Source organism: Schistocerca serialis, chromosome 9, assembly GCF_023864345.2.
Source record: "Schistocerca serialis cubense isolate TAMUIC-IGC-003099 chromosome 9, iqSchSeri2.2, whole genome shotgun sequence".
Classification (NCBI taxonomy): domain Eukaryota; kingdom Metazoa; phylum Arthropoda; class Insecta; order Orthoptera; family Acrididae; genus Schistocerca; species Schistocerca serialis.
The window spans coordinates 78,192,824-78,211,510 of record NC_064646.1 but is presented as its reverse complement, the minus strand read 5'-3'; the positions used below and the strand labels follow the sequence as shown (position 1 = coordinate 78,211,510).

Genomic DNA, 18,687 nt, shown 5'->3' with positions numbered 1-18,687 from the left:
ACTGTCAATAGGCTGGAATTATCTAAAGGAATGCAACTGCGAATCAGAAACATGCATAAAAATGTCTGAATTGTGTTATAACAGTTGGCAAATAATCAGAATGGTTTATAACGGACAGAGGGGATCGACAAGAATGTGTGCTCTAACGAGTGTTTTTAATATAGTCATGGACAACAACAGAAGGAAAGTTCGCCAAGGGTCAATAGCAGATAATATGAAAATCATAGCATATGCAGGTGATGTGATAATTTGGGGAAAATACGAGCAGAAATTGGAAGAATAACTAAATATCTGGCAGAGAGTAACTGAAGAAGCAGGCAAGGAAATACGCCTAACAAAAAATGGAGTAATGAAAATCAGCAGGAAGAATGAAAAAATGAAGGATGTAAATTGCAGTGGAAAAATTATTAAAGAAGTAAATGCCTTCAAGTAAATTAACCAAGAAACATCAAGCACGAAATTTCGGAGAGAACAGAGAAGTTCTCGAAATTTTGTTATTGTGTATAGTAATTATACCTACCAAAGTAAAGATCACGATATACAAGTGTTGGACTTGAAAGAAGAAAGATCTGAGCAGAATACAAGCAAAGAGATGCTCTTTCTGCAAGGGATCCTGGGTGTGACGAGAAGGAACAGGATAAGGAATGAAACAGTACCCTGCAGATCTAGCCCCTAAAAGCAACAATGGAGAGTAATGTGTTTAAACGTTTTGCCCTTATTAAAACAATGGGACCAGAAAGACTTCCAAGAAGACCCTTAGGATGGACAGAATCTGGGCGAAAACCAACTGGAAGACCAGAAACAAGATGGACAGACGAGGTGAAAGGATGATGGGAATCGAGGAAGACTCCACTGGAAGGAGACTCTAATGATAGACTTTGGAACAAAAGAGAAGCTTGGAAGCGGCTCTGTGGACGATCTGCATAAGCAGAAAAATTTCAGGAAGAAGGAGAGGAAGAATAAGACATGTATGTGTAGTGCTACGACTTTTGAGAAACTTGCGCCAGTATCTCCCGTGGCCACAGGCTTCTTTGCCTGTCGTGTTACGTCACATACATCATCGCACTTTATAAACACTGTCTTCCCTTGCAATTTTTACCCTCTGTGGCTCTCTCTAGTACCACTGAAGACAATCTCAAATGTCTCAATACATCTTCTGTCACCCTGTCCCTTCTTTTAGTCAGTTTTTCCCACGTTCCCATTCTCTCACTATTTCTGGAAAGGATCTGCTCTTTTCTTATATTATCAGTCTATATAATTTTTAGCCTCATTCCATAGCACCACAGCTCAAACGTTTAGATTCTCTTCTTATATGTATTATAGGGTACCCGTCTTTCTTCAAGGTTGAAAATTATATTCTTCTGAGAATTTCAAACATCCTGCTCCTGGGAATTTCAGACATTTTGCTCCATTTTACGTACTCCAACGGTCGACGAATCCCATGTTAATGTCTTTATTTTTGGCAACTCAGAAAATAAATAAACACGTTTATAAGATCGTAAGGACGGAGATGGAATTTCAGGTCTAACTGCAAAGAAAATTGTTCAGTGTGAGGAGATTCAGGGAAAAAATAGGAAATCCTAACTCTGGGAGGCCACACAGTGTTTCTAAAACCGGTCCTTCCGAATTTAAATCTTGTCTCGTAAGTGCCGCGCGGGTTTTACAGTAACAGCACGTCGTTAAAACCTCCGTAGTCACAGACAATAGTTTGTGAAGGGAAAGATGAGTATGATTTCTTTCTCTGGAGGGACGAAGACGCAAGATGCAGACAACAACAACAACAGAAGGCAGACGGTAACCCTCACTCCTTCCTCCTACTAACGCATGTCATATACCTGCAGATGTAGAGTGCTCAGCACTTGTCAGTTTATCAGAATTTCTGCTATGTATCGCATTTCCACAGAAAAATCGTAATAAATGCAGTGAATTTGGAATTTATAACTACACATTTTCACATGTACGACAACGTAACTTAGACTACTAAAATTAATGAAATTTCTTCTCGTTGTAGTCTGAAGTCGCACATTTTTATGCTGGTAACTGGTTTTTTTAATACACTGAACACCTTAAGATACCTAAAAAATAAATGAGCGGCGTGCTAACAAGGAGAAAAGGGCAAGAGCCGTAGCCCGTTTTCCCAGAAAATTCACTCAGTGGAAGATGAGTCAAAATGCGCGAACAGCTGTTTCAGCTTATCCGTAGAGACTCGACCATTTCTCAGGAAAAGACGGTCAAAGCTTTCGAGAAATTTTATTTGCATTTTAGAGAGTAAATACGTCAGCCGGAGCGGTGGTACAGTGGCTAGCTCTGTGCCTCCACATATTCGCGGCCGTGTTCGAAACCCGATAATTAGTGTTATTTTTGTTTTCCATTTATCAACGCATGCCTGTAGATGATTTTTACACGAATGTTTTCCAATGTATGTTGAAATAACATTATCCTTATTCGGCTACTAATTGTGTGTGTGCTCGCTACTAAATAATTTAACAAGTTCATTTGACAACTAAGACAGTGCATGTGACACGGAAGACGGCAAGAGCTGACAAGTGCGAGAAATATCGCACAATCACCTAACAGTTCATGCATCGAAGCTGCTGACAAGGATAATAAGCGGAAGAATGGAAAAGAAAGTTGAAGACGTGTTAGGTGACGATCAGTTAGACTTGAGGAAAGTTAAAGGCACCAGAGAGGCAACTCTGACGTTGCGGTTGATAATGGGAGCAAGACTAAAGAAAAATCAAGACACGTTCATATTATCTGTAGACCTGGAATAAGTGTTCGACAATCTAAATTGGTACAAGATGTTCGGAATTCTCATAAAAATAGAGGTAGGCTATAGGGAGAGACGCGTAATATACAATATGTACAAGAGCCGAGAGTGGACGACCAAGAACGAAGTGTTCAGATTAAAAATGGTGTAAGACAGGGATGTAGTCTTTCACCCCTAATGTTCAATCTATACACCGAGGAAGGAGTGATGGAAATAAAAGAAACGTTCAGGACTGGAATTAAAATTCAAGGTGAAAAGATTTCAGTGATATGTTTCGCTGATGACATTGCCATCCCGAGTGAAAGTGAAGAAGAATTACACGATCTGCTGATTGGAATAAACAATCCAATTAGAACAGAATATGGAGTGAGAGTAAATTGAATAACAACGAAAGTAATGAGAACTAGCAGAAATGAGAACATCTAGAAACTTAACATCAGGATTGATGGTCACGAAGTAGATGAAGTTAAGGAATTCTGTTACCTAGGCAACAAGAAGGACATCAAAAGCAGACTAGCACTGGTAAAAAGAACATTCCTGGGCAAGAGAAGTCTGCTAGTATCTAACATAATTTAAGGAAGAAATTTCTGCGAATGTACGGTTGGAGCCCGGCATTTTATGGCAGTGAAACATGGACTGTGGAAAAATCGGAACAGAAAGGAATCGAAGCATTTGAGATGTGTTGTTACACACGAATGTTGAATATTAAGTGGTCTGATAAGGTAAGGAATGAGGAGGTTCTGTGCAGAATCTGAGAGGAGAAGAATATGTGGAAAACACCGACAAGGAAAAAGGACAGGATGATAGGATATCTGTTAAGACATGAGGGAATGATTTCCATAGTACTAGAGGGAATTATAGAGGGCAAGAACTGTAGAGGGTTAGAATACATCCAGAAAATAATCGAGGCCGTAGGTCGCAAGTGCTACTCTGAGATGAAGAGGTTGACACAGGAGAGGAATTTGTGACGGGTCGCATCAAACCAGTCAGAAGACTGATGACAAAAAATAAAATAAAATGAAATATAAATGAGGCACCGCAGTAGTGGTACAGTAATGTGTTACTTGCAGTGGCTGACTACAGCGTCAATTAGGCACAAAGATACATGACGTAACAGTGGTCTAGTAAAGCGTCTCACATTATGAAGAAATTTGTATGTATCGCTCTCTACGGAAGTTCGTGAAGATGACAGTCATTTTATCTCAAGACAACAAAGGCGATATAGCAAAATTACATAGTTTAAAGATAAAATAGAAAAGAAGCTTAAAATTACATACTGAATGTAATTTATGTTTCAGTCACTCGTCCCGAAAGTGCTTCGGGCAGCGGGTGACGTTTTCCAGTGGCTCAAGAACTCGAACAGCACGCAGTTAACCTCCGCTGCTTGGGACGAATAAAATTAGTTTAAAAATTTATGTGTTGTTCGATAGGCTGGATGTACTGCTTTGAATCCAAACGATGTTTTGCAGTCGCTTGGTTTCCGCAACGCAACGAGGGACAGTGCGGTCTCGTCCTGTTCTGGAAAGGTAACGCTATCAGAGAGATACCCACACAGACGAAAGTCAGCAGTGCGTTCACGTCACACCGATACGAAACTGCGCTCCGCTCTAAACGACGGCCCGTCGCGACGTGACGTTAATGGACGGCTAGCCAGAGCTAGCTGGGGCTGCGCCTCTGATTCCGGACAGACGGCGCTCCCCGGCAATCGGAGTTCTGACCCGCGCTGTCCTTCCGACTGGAGGGCAGCCGGCCTGGAGATGGAAATGGCGGAAGGGCCGACGGGGGCCGGAGGAAATGACGCTGAGTGGCGCCTTGACTTAGATCGACGCCTCATTTGCATGACGGGGCGTCAGCGGGAAGCCAGGAAATTCGGCTGCCGGCCCGGCGTGGCTAAATGGGCAGCAGCGCGGAGGCGTGGAGACGGAGCGGGCGAACGCGCTGGAGGAGGTCGATTTGTTGCCGCGACGGCCGCTCGCAGTTTAATTATGAGGAGCCGGAAGCGGGTCGGATCAGTCTCGGCGCTAGCGGACGCTGATTGGAAGCGGGCGCGTGATGTCACTGCCAATGCCCGCTGCCAGGTGACCGGCCCGTAGTCCGGTCGGCGCGACGGCGCCCCTGGCACAGTGGCGCCTCGGCTTGCGAAGTTTACAGCAGGGAGTGTTGGGGCGTGCTCATTAAAACTGGCACGGCATGAGGGCTGCATGCTACAAACGTCATATTAATATTTCTTTTTCTTTTCTTGTGAAAGCGAAGATCGCTTGATTTTAAGACCTTGATTGCAACTACTACTTTCGACGGACTCGTGCTGTCATCTTCACATTGGCGTTACAGCTTGCGTATACGTTCACATACATGTGTCGTCGACATTTTGAGAACAACGTGTAAATACATCAAAAAACATGAGGTCGGTGCTCTTTCGGTGCTATGGTTGTTCAACTTTTACCTTTTATTCATTTGAGAACCCATCTGGGAGCATTCTGTTTTATAACCATGTGGAGTTTTTTTTAATGTATTTGCACCTTGTTCTCGGAATGCCGATGAAACATGTATGTGAATATATACGCAAAGTGTGTTTGAAGATGACAGCGCTAAACTAGTAATTGGAGTAAAGGTCTTAACATCAACCAGTCTTGGCTTTCGCACACACACACACACACACACACACACGCACACACACACACACAAATGGTTCAAATGGCTCTGAGCGCTATGGGACTTAACATCTATGGTCATCAGTCCCCTAGAACTTAGAACTACTTAAACCTAACTAACCTAAGGACATCACACAACACTCAGTCATCACGAGGCAGAGAAAATCGTCACAAACACTGATATACCCCCCCCCCCCCCCCCCGAGCGACCCCAGGGAAATAGGAACGTATATTATAATTTTGTACAATACGTCTGCGTAACTTAATGTACTGGAGAGTTGCAGACGACTTGGAAGATATTGTCGAAACTAATTTTCAATTATTAAAAATACTTTGCTAATAAATGAACATAAAATTCTATTCACGTTGGCAGGTGATGTCCGGCTGTTGACATTAAAACGGTTGTGATGTATCAGATCTGCACTTGTTGGTGATTGATTTGACGTAAGAAGTGCTGAAAAGACACATTTAGACGGTTTAGTTATGAAAATTGGTTGATACGGCAAATTTGACACTTTCTAGTTGCGTGAAGATTAAATGATTCAAAAGGCTCTGAGCACAATGGAACAGCTGAGGGCATCAGTCCCCTAGAACTTAGAACTACTTAAGCCTAACTAACTTAAGGAGATCACACACATCCATGCCCGAGGCAGGATTCGAACCTGCGACCGTAGACTTCGCGCGGCTCCAGACTGAAGTGCCTAGAATCGCTCGGCCACTCCAGCCGGCCAAGAAGGTTTGCCTGGCAATTTTAAATGACTGTTCTTATAGCTCAGTGGAAATTATTACAAGCTTAAATTCATAATTGAGTGACAGAAAGTATTCTTATGCACAGAATAGAAGAGGAAGTGCAGCAATATCTCTGACCATAAATATTGCTGAAGGTTACACAGAGTACTTCGCACTTCATTACTCAAAGTGTACTGATCGCTAAAAGCTTTACGAGTTGTAAATGCTTATTTAACTAACTTTATAGTAATTTGACGTTTAAAAGGATATCAATGAACAATATTACGACGGTTTTAAAATGCAGAGCATGAAAGTTATGCCGAGTGAACCGAATGGCACTTACGCGGTGTTGAAGAACTTATACGATCTGATTGGGAATTTTGTAGATGTATGGTGTCTTACAAACCATTTAGTATTAATATCGATGTGATATTGGAACAGGCATTATTCCTATTATTGACAAAAGAGTTATTTTTGACTGTGATTCATGGCTGACGTAACACTGATATTTAAACTGTGTTGATGAGGTGCAGTTAATGGTATCATTTGATGTGAGTATTTAAACGCTAACGTTCTCAGCAAATGACGTACCGTTAAATCCTTTGTTACGGCAGTGGATGGAAGAGGACACTGACATCAGAGATTATCATATTTTGGAAACATCAACATATGAAGACGTATTTTGTTTCACAGTCCGCAGCTCGTGGTCGTGCGGTAGCGTTCTCGCTTCCCACGCCCGGGTTCTCGGGTTCGATTCCCGGCGGGGTCAGGGATTTTCTCTGCCTCGTGATGACTGGGTGTTGTGTGATGTCTTTAGGTTAGTTTGGTTTAAGTAGTTCTAAGTTCTAGGGGACTGATGACCATAGCTGTTAAGTCCCATAGTGCTCAGAGCCATTTGAACCATTTTTTTTGTTTCACAATGTAGCAAATTTTCCCACGAACACAATTCACCATTAAACGTCCAAATTGCCCGTGAGTCCATTATTTGTTAGCCAAAAGCATCTGCTATAGCAGAATCGAATTTAAATAGAAGAGGATTTGACTTATATGAATATTATTGTAGATTCGTCTAATTCCTGGTTCGACTACGATCTGCACCTGCACAAGCAACTATATGAGATATGCACGTCTTTATCCATTAATATGTATCCATTAATCAATTCGTCGTAGGCAGTTTATCGTTGGCCAACAGTCTTGCAGGAGTGGTAATACCGGTTTCCGCCAGTCACCGAAGTTAAGCGCTGTTAGCTGGGTTAGCAGTTGTATGGATGACCGTCTGGTCTGCCGAGCGCTATTGCCAAACGGGATGCACTCAGCCCTTGTGAGGCAAATGGAGGAGGTACTTGATAGGGAAGTGGTGGCTACAACGACGGAAACTGAAAACGGCTGGGAGAGCGGTAAGTTGACCACATGCCCCTCCAATCCGCATCCATTGACACCAGCCGCGCGGGATTAGCCGAGCGGTCTTAGGCGCTGCAGTCATGGACTGTGCGGCTGGTCCCGGCGGAGGTTCGAGTCCTCCCTGGGGCATGGGTGTGTGTGTTTGTCCTTAGGATAATTTAGGTTAAGTAGTGTGTAAGCTTAGGGACTGATGACCTTAGCAGTTAAGTCCCATAAGATTTCACACACATTTCAACATTTTGAACATTGACACCAAAGGCTGAGAATGGCACGGCGGTCGGTCAGTCCCGTTTGGCCATCCGAGGCCTATTGGAAGTTAGTTAGCCTATAGTTGACATCAGAAGAGAAGGGACGCCGCAACTGTAGATACTAGGTACAAATTACTCCGTCTACATCATTATTGTTGGTTAAGGTGGTTGTTGGTTTGCTGGGATTTTGTTTTTGTGTTTGAGGTGCTCCTGGGGTACAGTGCGGCGGCGAAAGACACCTTTTTGACGAGTTTCAGTCAACACATGTAAACGCTGGGAGCTTGTAGTGCCGTGCTTCACGTCATAGTCATAGAGTTCCTCACTGGCGAAGTTCCACTGCTTTTGTCAACACAGATCTAAGAATGTAGAACGAAGAAGAAGGATCTGACGACACAAATCCGTCAGACGAGATGTTCTTGTGCAGCAAATGAGTCGTAAACTGACTTAGAAGCTGAGTTTGCGTTGTGGTCTGGCCAGTAAACCACATGTGTCCAGCGTACACAGCCTGTTGTCCCCCTTAGTAAAAGTAGCTGAAAAAGTGGCGGTTCCATCTGGTATAAGATAAAAGCATACTTCAAGACGGCAGAAACATTCACACTATACAGGGCTATTACAAATGATTGAAGCGATTTCATAAATCACTGTAGTTCCATTCATTGACCTATGGTCACGACACACTACAGATACGTAGAAAAACTCATAAAGTTTGGTTCGGCTGAAGCCGCACTTCAGGTTTCTACCGCCAGAGCGCTCGAGAGGGCAGTGAGACAAAATGGCGACAGGAGCTGAGAAAGCGTATGTCGTGCTTGAAATGCACTCACATCAGTCAGTCATAACAGTGCAACGACACTTCAGGACGAAGTTCAACAAAGATCCACCATCTGCCAACTCCATTCGGCGATGGTATGCGCAGTTTAAAGCTTCTGGATGCCTCTGTAAGGCGAAATCAACGGGTCGGCCTGAAGTGAGCGAAGAAACGGTTGAACGTGTGCGGGCAAGTTTCACGCGTAGTCGACGAATAAAGCAAGCAGGGAGCTAAACGTACCACAGCCGACGGTTTGGAAAATCTTACGGAAAAGGCTAAAGCAGAAGCCTTACCGTTTACAATTGCTACAAGCCCTGACACCCGATGACAAAGTCAAACGCTTTGAATTTTCGGCGCGGTTGCAACAGCTCATGGAAGAGGATGCGTTCAGTGCGAAACTTGTTTTCAGTGATGAAGCAACATTTTTTCTTAATGGTGAAGTGAACAGACACAATGTGCGAATCTGGGCGGTAGAAAATCCTCATGCATTCGTGCAGCAAATTCGCAATTCACCAAAACTTAACGTGTTTTGTGCAATCTCATGGTTTAAGGTTTCCTGCCCCTTTTTCTTCTGCGAAAAAAACGTTACAGGACACGTGTATCTGGACATGCTAGAAAATTGGCTCATGCCACAATTGGGAGACCGACAGCGCCGACTTCATCTTTCAACAGGATGGTGCTCCACCGCACTTCCATCATGATGTTCGGCATTTCTTAAACAGGAGATTGGAAAACCGATGGATCGGTCGTGGTGGAGATCATGATCAGCAATTCATGTCATGGCCTCCACGCTCTCCCGACTTAACCCCATGCGATTTCTTTCTGTGGGGTTATGTGAAAGATTCAGTGTTTAAACCTCCTCTACCAAGAAACGTGCCAGAACTGCGAGCTCGCATCAACGATGCTTTCGAACTCATTGCTGGGGACATGCTGCGCCGAGTGTGGGAGGAACTTGATTATCGGCTTGATGTCTGCCGAATCACTAAAGGGGCACATATCGAACATTTGTGAATGCCTAAAAAAACTTTTTGAGTTTTTGTATGTGTGTACAAAGCATTGTGAAAATATCTCAAGTAATAAAGTTATTGTAGAGCTGTGAAATCGCTTCAATCATTTGTAATAACCCTGTATATGAGCAGCCAAGTGCTATATCTTCAGAATCGGAGGGAATCGCAATATTTAATCGATTTACCAGCCTTTTTTTCTTTACGATGATTTTTTTTTTAAATTCATAGTATTTATCGCGGTTCGCCAATACAGCTATAAGCCTTTTTGTACGGGCCTTGATTCGTGTCCTTTCCGATAGCTAGTTAAGGTTCTTGTGTGACGATCGTTTTGATTTACTACTGATACTTGTATGTAACTTAATCGTAACAGCATATCGCAGTTTCCACTTGAGCTATATGGCTAAAATGTATTTTCCGATACTGGCTTCGATTTCTTTAGCATACTTATTTCAGTTTTTATTCGTACTGTGTACTGAGGTATTAACTAGCACTCTAGAGCTTTTTTTGCGATACTAGGTCCTCTAGTGATATCCATTCTGATTTATTACTGATAAAGCACAAATTTTCGTATCTGCGTAACTCTCCACTTGAGATTTATTTTTCCATATTACCTTCGATGTATTTATGATAAATATAGAAATGTTTTTAGTTCTTATTGTGTCCCGCTCGCTTCACTACAGTAGTAGGGCTGTTTTTACTCGTCTTCCGACAGTTGATGAAAGTTGTTCTTGTACAGTCATCTTATGAATCACTAATGAAAAGTACGGATATTCGAAACAACGCGTCGCAGTCTCCACTTGAGCAATGCAGCTAATGTACATTTTCGGATACTAGCCAAGAGTTGGTAACGATAAATAACTTTCAAATTCCCATCGTGTGTCGTGATGCTCGTTGCTGCAGTGTAATGTGTTTTTACGACGTTTGATTCATTTTTCTTCCCAGACACGTTTGTCTAATGTATGTGTGATTAATCATAATAGTTCTTATTCGATCAATTTTTTTACTGGTGTAACAAATTCTCATAATCAAAACTGTCTGTCACTTAATGAAGGTATATTAAATCCGCGTTTGCAACTATAAGGGAACGCGTATTTTTGTCACCAGATGTGTTTAGTCCTATTGGAAAAAAGAACAGTATCAGTGCTGGTATATTTCGTATGATTTTCGCTCACATCTGAAAACGTCGTCTGCTTGCAGGTTTTGAGAAGTTCCTTCATGTGGCGCTTTTGATTCCGGTCTTATCCCACATGGCGGAGGAGGAGGAGGAGATCAGTGTTTAACGTCCCGTCGACAACGAGGTCATTAGAGACGGAGCGCAAGCTCGGGTGAGGGAAGGATGGGGAAGGAAATCGGCTGTGCCCTTTCAAAGGAACCATCCCGGCATTTGCCTGAAGCGATTTAGGGAAATCACGGAAAACCTAAATCAGGATGGCCGGAGACGGGATTGAACCGTCGTCCTCCCGAATGCGAGTGCAGTGTGCTAACCACTGCGCCACCTCGCTCGGTTCCCACATGGCATTGCAGAACCTTCGTGTGAAGTTTCGATGTAAGACGAAATGTATCTTACTCGCTAGTGTCTGGCTGAATATTCCCTTGGTGATCGTGTCGTGAAGATTACCCTCATCCGCGTCCTCACGGACGGAAACAGTGTGATACTCGATTATTGTGATCTGTGAATACCAGAACAAAAATTAGTGATATGAGTTTCGAGACTCCATTAATAAAAAGTAGTGAAAATTGATGCTGGTGGTTTTAATGCTTCAGTTGTCCTACACAGTCCCTACACCCTCCCCCCTCTCCCCACCACCACCCCCTTCCTACCCGCTTTCAATGCATACAACATTCATAAAACCTCGTGCAAATGTCAGAAGTCCTTGTTTGAGATTTTGTTTAGCTCTCGCATCAGTTGGTCTGAACGTCAGTTATTTCGTCAAAGCGTTGACATGTGAATATCTGCACTTTGTCGTAGTTTCGTATTGATAACACCAAGTCTCGTCACTCGTGATGATGTTTTCCGCAACAGAATTTCCTGCACTGTATGTTTCATTCAAGTCGCGGCTGACATCGACGCAGCGTGCTTTTTTTATTTTTTTTTCTGAAGTCGCGGGAAGAACTTTGCACACACTTTTCTCTTCTTCGAAACATTCTGAAGAATACCTTGAACACTTAATTTAGAGATGTTGCTCCATTGCGATTTTTGACAAACGTTGACACACTACGGCCGCAACGACCACTATTTCACTCTGCCTGACTGGTCGACGGCACATCTGTTATTTACAGTTGTTAATTCAAGTTGTCACTGTAGTTCCTGTGCTGACTCAGTTTTGGAACATTTTGGACGGACGGTGTGCCAGATGCAGGATATGTTAAAATGTTGGAGGATGAGAATCAATGTCTTTCTTCCTGTGCATGAGAAGTAACATAGGAAAAGAAATACTGTTTTGGCAATGCAATGAAAACGACACTACATGTACATCTACATTCATACTGTGCAAACCATTAGAAAGTGCAAAGCAGAGGGTATTTTCCATTGTGTCAGTAATAATTACTGGTTATACATCGTCATTAGGAACCCACAACGATTAATTTTATCATATCATATGACTATAGAATGTGAAGATGCCCCCCCCCTTTACGAGTGTTTTTTCTTGACTCAGTAGATGTGCAATTTCACAAGACGTCCTTATGTGTGATTTCAGAGTGTGCCCTTTCCCCAATCCTATAGACATTTAATTAATTCGGGTGTGGGCGAACAGCAGCACGTCTCTGAGCGTGTCGCGGCGGATCTGGTACGTAGACGTTAAGCCGTCGGCACACGGACCGTGCATCCGAACGATGAGCGTTGAGCGTGCCGAGTTTCTGACGTCATAGCGTGGAACAGCACGTTCGGGGGTCTCTCCGAATGTGCAGAGCAATATCTGGCATATTAGATATTCTGAGCGTGCGTCTCAGCGTTGACCAATGAGATGGCACAACGCCACCTACGTCACACGCACGCCGTCTCCCTTCAGTACAGAGTTGTGAGGCGCCATATTGGCATTCATTTCAAGCCTATATGTATATATGCCGTTTCTGGGCACCAGCGAATTGAGAATCACTGGAAAACCCGCTGGTAACCGTGTGACTCGTTCCAATTAAATAATGAGAAACATCATATTCGTGGCAAAAGAATTATTGTAACTTTCGTATTATGAGAGTAGGCTATTTGAAGACAGCGACACACGGAAGATCCACCAAAACGCATTGTTCTTGGTACAATTTGTTATAATTAAATTGCAATTAGTAACATATCTACGATAAGGCTTTCTACAACGGGTAACACACTTTGATTAGTTATAATACGTGCGTTGCTGGTTTAGCGTAATCGGTAGCCTCACTGTGTTGTCTTGACTTGGCAGTAGAGGGCAGAGTGTCGCGTCTTGACACTCCTGAATTTTATTTTCTAACATTCGCGTTTTTATTAGGTTCTGAGTCTTTATTATTAGTTTAATGTAAGTACGTATTATAATATTTGATGTTATGTAAATTTAAGTTCACCTTTTTTTACGGGGTGACTTTGTTCGATTGGCTTAATCTAAAGGACAGCTTGCGCTACTTGTATGAAGATATTTTGCTCCTTTTTATTTTACGCTTCGTAATTCACATATTGCAAAGACTCTGCTACTGGGAAGGAACAGTGATTAAGTAAGACTGACCTTGCGGTTTTACTAAAATGTGGGAACGATGAAATAATGTTTATCTTATGAGGATAAGTATTCCAAATTTGTACCACACTGTTTGTAATGGAACTTTTATAAGCCTGTGTACTTATTGATTGGACACGGTACTTTCCTTTTCGTCGACGATGGAGGAAATGTGCGTTTTAATACAGCTAACGTGTGAATTTTACGCGCGCCCGTTGAGTAAACAGCGTGATTTACGAACTAGAAACATCCCGCAACTGCCGCTGGAGTGCGTTGCGATCGCGTATACCACGTTGGGGCCCACGTACCGTATGCACAAGTCGCATCGTTCCTGAGCGTTCAGCAGCACTTTGAACTTGGCACGAACAACTTTAACGTTTGACAGCACGGTCCGTGTGCCGACGGCCTTATGGACACAGACCATCCGTGAGTGTGAGTGCACGCTACCCATGTTTCCGCGAGGTCGCTTACGAGACCACGGCATTAAATAATTGGCCCTCTTCGTGTTCCATTTTCTCTGATGAGCGACGAAAGGCTGTCAATAGCTTTCGTAGCAAAGTTTCCGCAGCCGATTCTTACACACAGTACCGAGATACCATAGATTAAGATATTACTGCGCGTGAACGAATAGTCTCAGAAACACGGTTTTCCCATTCACCCGCTGATGTGGATGGATTAAATAACGTAGAGCTGGGACCTGGACGCAGCGCCGCGAACAGCGGTGAACTCGCGCGGAGGCAGGGGTAATCAGGCTGTGATGAACGCGTGCGACACATTATACCTCAAGTAAAGCGTGCCATCTCGCGCGAGGCTTTTTATTCCGGCCCCGCCGCCAGAGCGCCAAAAGACAGGGGAAGTGCACCGGGGGGAAAAAATTAACCGCACAAAAATTCGGTATCAATCCGCATTAGGGGGGTCCGCGAGCGAAATGCGACGGCGTCCACCGCCGCCTGCCGGAGGCCGTGTCTTGTGCGGAGTGAGGGCCGCCGCCCAATGGACGCCAAGTGCGTTGCCCGCACATTCATCCTCGTTGACAAAAGGGAGTCATACAAATCTTTATTTAACTTTAAATGTACTCTCGCGCGAGCCTCGCTGCCCCCCTTCCGTAGGCAGAAATTCCTTTTTTGTTTTTCCGGGCCTCTGTCCGCACCTAACGCCATCCGCGCGCGCGTTGACGCGAGTGAATGGCGAACGCGGCGCGGGGCTGTCGCGGCCGCGCCACACAGTATATATCCTTATGGTTTACAGCGTCATTTGCGGGGCGCGCGAGCGCAAATACGCTGGCGGCCCCTTCACGCGGCGCCGCCGGCGACGAAACATAAAAATGCATTTCTCGCGTGTTAATTAATTGAAATGAAGAGCGCCGCGGCTGCCGAGTGCCCACCGTTGGCACGGGAGGCGGCGCGACGCCGGGGGCGGACAGACGGGTGGGTGCCCTGGCGGGCGGATGCGTGGATACGGGGACAGCTGGATGCGTTCTCCTTCAGCAGGTCGCTGCCGTCTGCGGCGCCCTGTTTCGAAGCTGCGTCAGCAGACTGGCTCCTCGAATCACGTATCCTTCCTGCTACAAGACTCGACCGGTGCCACACTCAGCTACTTCACCATGACCCAGTGTCCAAGAAGGCAACATTGCCTCACTACCTGCTACGCAACTGTACTGCTCACAAACTTAGTAGCATCAGCATGACTCAGTGTCAGCATGGCTAGGTTCCCACCTCCTGTTATACTGTAAGACGCGTATATTTCTATTGTCTATTGTAAAATAACAGTTTATGAGAGATGTTTATATTTTATTAATAGGATTAAGTTGGACTAATTAAAACAGGCGAAATATCCTCAGACTTCAAGAAGAACATAATAATTCCAATCCCAAAGATAGCAGGTGTTGACAGATGTGAAAATTACGGAACTATCAGTCTAATAAGTCACAGCTGCAAAATACTAACGCGAATTATTTACAGACGAATGGAAAAACTGGTAGAAGCCGACCTCGGCGAAGATCAGTTTGGATTCCGTAGAAATATTGGAACACGTGAGGCAATACTGACCCTACGACTTATCTTAGAAGAAAGATTAAGGAAAGGCAAATCTACGTTTCTAGTATTTGTAGGCTTAGAGAAAGCTTTTGACAATGTGGACTGGAATACTCTCTTTCAAATTCTTAAGGTGGCAGCAGTAAAATACAGGGGGCGAAAGGCTATTTATAATTTGTACAGAAACCAGATGGCAGTTATAAGAGTAGAGGGGCATGAAAGGGAAGCAGCGGTTGGGAAGGGAGTGAGACAGGGTTGTAGCCTGTCCCCGATGTTATTCAATCTGTATATTGAGCAAGCAGTAAAGGATACAAAAGAAAAATTCGGAGTAGGTATTAAAGTCCATGGAGAAGAAATAAAAACTTTGAGGTTCGCCGATGACATTGTAATTCTGTTAGAGACAGCAAAGGACTTGGAAGAGCAGATAAACGGAATGGACAGTGTCTTGAAAGGAGGATACAAGATGAACATCAACAAAAGCAAAACGAGTATAATGGAATGTAGTCGAATTAAGTCGGGTGATGCTGAGGCAATTAGATTAGGAAATGAGACACTTAAAGTAGTAAAGGAGTTTTTCTATTTGGGAGGGCAAAATAACTTATTATGGTCGAAGTAGAGAGGATATAAAATGTAGACTGGCAATGGGAAGGGAAGCGTTTCTGAAGAAGAGAAATTTGTTAACACCGATTATTGATTTAAGTGTCAGGAAGTCGTTTCTGGAAGTATTTGTATGGAGTGTAGCCATGTATGGAAGTGAAACATGGACGATAAATAGTTTGGACAGGAAGAGAATAGGAGCTTTAGAAGTGTGGTGCTACAGAAGAATGCTGAAGATTAGATGGGTAGATCACATAACTAATGAGGAGGTATCGAATAAAATTGGGGAGGAGTTTGTGGCACAACTTGACAAGAAGAAGGGACCGGTTGGTAGGACATGTTCTGAGGCATCAAGGGATCACAAATTTAGCATTGGAGGGCAGCGTGGAGGGTAAAAATCGTAGAGGGAGACCAAGAGATGAATACACTAAGCAGATTCAGAAGGATGTAGGTTGCAGTAATTACTGGGAGATGAAGAAGATGGCACAGGATAGAGTAGCTTGGAGAGCTGCATCAAACCAGTCTCAGGACTGAAGACAACAACAACAACAACAATTAATATCTGTCATGTTGGAAATAATTGTGGTAGCAGGGAATTTCTGCACCAAAGTATTGTTGACAAGAGAGACCCGAAACTGATATAATTTTAAAAAGGGCGGGAGAGACCGCGTATGGATACATTTTAAGGAAAGAGCGGGAAAGACCGGGCATTGATACATTTTGTAATGGTAGCAGGGATTGTCTGCACCAGAAGCATTGTTGGCAGGAGACACCGCACTTTAGCGTTGGTAGGAGTCAGTAGTAAGCAAGAAGTGAAGCGAGTCGGTAGCAGGTCTGAAGCGAGAGGTTGAGAGGAGCGGTGTGCCTGCCAGCCACAGGCTTCGATTTACAAGAGATTATAAACGTATGTACAGAGACATAAGCTAACTATTATAATAAGAGGAACTATTATTACTGAATTAATTTTTTGAGAAACTCAAGACTACTGAAGGTATGTTTACACATGGCTAGTTGTAAGATTATTGTAAAAAGTAAGTCTCATTTGAACGTTTGTAAAGTCATTTCATTCAGAATATAATTAACTTCTGCCAACAATATTGCATTTCTAATTATAATCCATCCCAAAAACCATCAACGTAAGACTTTGCAAAATTTTATTGTTGTCAAGGAAAAGTTTAACTATGAATTGCGTAACTTCAGTCAAATTAATTAAAGAATAACGTCAGCTTTGGTAATAAATACAACCACTTACTATGAAAGCCCACCAGCAGCTAATAGAGTATAGTAAAACGAGTAAGTATATTCATGTCGCAGTTCGATGTAGCAGTCAGATGGCGATCCAGTAACAGTAAAAAAGGTAAGGAACAGTTTTGGGTTATTGCAGATAACGACTGAGGGCCACGACGACGACACATTCTATGTTTCGTCGAGATAATCAGAAAATCACTTTTAATAAGCAGCAATTAAATTCGTATGCGAAGATTGAGAAAGAGAATAAATTTCAAAGGTAAGATTTCATTTGTTATTATTAAGCAAGAGAAAGAAATCCTAAGGAAAGATTTCATAGTTTATTGTAAAAGGGAAGGTTATCATTAACAAAAGAGGTATAGAGGAGACGGGAAGGTTTCAATACGATTGGACTGCTCACATACCTAGCAACGTCACTAGGGGCCAGTGTTAAGAAAAAAACTATTGAGACTCACCTTCAGCTACATGACTGGGTTGGTGACGTAGCAATATCATTGTGGCCCAGTACCCAGCAAAACTAGGCAGGTTCACCCCCTGCTACGCGACTGGTCTGGTGACATACTTAGCCAAAACGTTCGGCACCAGTATCCAGTAACGCAATGGAGGCCCACCTCAAGCTACATGACTGAGCTGGTGAGCAACATCTCTAAGGTCCATTGTCCAGAAAAATCAGCAAAACCAGGGAGTCCCACTTCCTCCTACACGAATGGACTGGTATCAAATGTAGCAATGTCACTAGAGCCAGTGTCCAGCAGAGCAGCTGAGGCATGGCTCGAGCTACGCAACTGGACTGGTGTCACATTTGTAATGTTATCACTGCCTAATGTCCATCAAGGCTACAGGAGCCCACTTCCTGCTACATGATAGGTTCGTGAGGTACTTCGCTACATCACTACAAACGAGTGTTCAATAGCGCTAGGAAGACTCACTTCCTCCTACACAGATGGACTGATGACGTAGTTATACGCGTCACTAGGTCAGTTTGCAGCAAAGCTACCGATACCCACCTCCTTCTACACGACTGAACTTCCGGCATACTTACCAACCTCACTACGGCCCATATCCCAGCAATATCTTTCTGTGACCACTGTTTTATGCTGTGTTATATGGCTTAGAGTGGCATATAATTAGTTCTAGGCGTGTTGTACAGTCTGTGTATAAAACCTTCCTGGCAGATTAAAACTGTGTGCCCGACCGAGACTCGAACTCGGGACCTTTGCCTTTCGCGGGCAAATGCTCTACCAACTGAGCTACCGAAGCACGACTCACGCCCGGTACTCACAGCTTTACTTCTGCCAGTATCTCGTCTCCTATCTTCCAAACTTTACAGAAGCTCTCCTGCGAACCTTGCAGAACTAGCACTCCTGAAAGAAAGGATGTAGCGGAGACATGGCTTAGCCACAGCCTGGGGAATGTTTCCAGAATGAGATTTTCACTCTGCAGCGGAGTGTGCGCTGACATGAAACTTCCTGGCAGATTAAAACTGTGTGCCCGACCGAGACTCGAACTCGGGAC

At 43.6% G+C, this 18,687-nt stretch overlaps 1 non-coding gene across 1 annotated transcript; it reads right to left on the bottom strand.

The window, feature by feature from the left end:
* Positions 1-18,358: 18,358 nt before the first annotated feature.
* Positions 18,359-18,433, bottom strand: Trnas-cga (transfer RNA serine (anticodon CGA)). The gene has a single exon. It is a non-coding gene; the product is annotated as a tRNA-Ser (tRNA).
* Between the last annotated feature and the right edge of the window lie 254 nt (positions 18,434-18,687).